The sequence below is a fragment of the Oryzias melastigma genome, unplaced genomic scaffold (assembly GCF_002922805.2).
Source record: "Oryzias melastigma strain HK-1 unplaced genomic scaffold, ASM292280v2 sc00443, whole genome shotgun sequence".
Classification (NCBI taxonomy): Eukaryota; Metazoa; Chordata; class Actinopteri; order Beloniformes; family Adrianichthyidae; genus Oryzias; species Oryzias melastigma.
In genome coordinates, this window is record NW_023417038.1 from 34,781 (window position 1) to 35,832 (window position 1,052).

Below are 1,052 nucleotides of genomic sequence, written 5' to 3' on the forward strand. Positions count from 1 at the left end.
ACACCTGACACTTTTCTCCACCCATTCCAACCTGCTTGCACTCGCCCTAAATTAGCCACAAAAGTTACCATGTAGCTGAAATATTAACTAAACTCCAAAATAGCCTAAAAAAATATTAGTAATGTCAAAATAGTCCAAAAAGCTAGCACAATGCCAATTTTTAAAACTTTCAAACTGTAACTTTTTAATATAATTGTGAATAATAAAAAGGAATATTCTTCCAGAATAAATCATCTTAAACCTTAAATAACTTTTAATATTTTACTCTCCATAAAAATATATTTTGTCAACATTATACAAGTTAGAGAGCCCAAGATAACATCAGGTCATTATTAACAATAAAATAAAATGGTGGTTGGATATTATTACCCAGAGGGCCGGACTTGACTTTGACACGTGATCTAGAGCCTTCGGAGTAAACCGTTATGTTTGTTCCATCTCATAAACTTTCAACGTTAATTGACACTTTGATGGGGATCATCATACAGATGTCTGCTGTCACCAAGACTCCAACAGTTTCTGCAGCGATGTGTGATTTATCTGATGCACCATGAACGCACCACGAGCCAGGTTAAAGTGATTTTAGCAGAGTTCACCTGTCACAGCTTTATTTTATGATGCCACTTTGCTCGGGTGATAAAACACTGGAAACACAACGAAGGTCGATGGTGCCAGATGTGGCCAAGAAAGAGAAGCAGGAAGACGAGTGAGTTTCAAGGATGCTCTTCAACTGACTGGAGAGTTTTAGGAATATGGGTTATTGTAGGTTTTCTGTTTTATTTCCATGTGTTGAGGAAAGGTCCTGTTGTTGTGTTTAAATGTCCCGCATAGCCTCAAAACAGAATTTATCTTTCATTGCCTCCCCTCTTAGTTTTTCATGGTAAAGAAATTTCCTTTGGAAAAAAAATCAATTTATTTGATTGTCAATTTTAAACCATAAATATTGATTTGTTTGTAAGAGAAAAAGATTGCAAGAAGTCAAAATTAAAAACAACTTTATTTTCTTAATTTACCAAAAGCTGATGCTTTTGCTCGTTACCATGGTGATCAAC

At 35.1% G+C, this 1,052-nt stretch overlaps 1 protein-coding gene across 1 annotated transcript in view; it reads right to left on the minus strand.

Moving 5' to 3' along the window:
• The window catches only part of LOC112140884 (polycomb group RING finger protein 5-B), a gene marked incomplete at its 3' end in the record, with an annotated part of 6,418 nt that extends 5,819 nt beyond the window's left edge, over window positions 1-599 (minus strand). Inside the window, exon 1 of the mRNA XM_024263911.2 lies at window positions 370-599. The remainder of the gene's footprint in view (window positions 1-369) is intronic.
• Window positions 600-1,052: the final 453 nt, after the last annotated feature.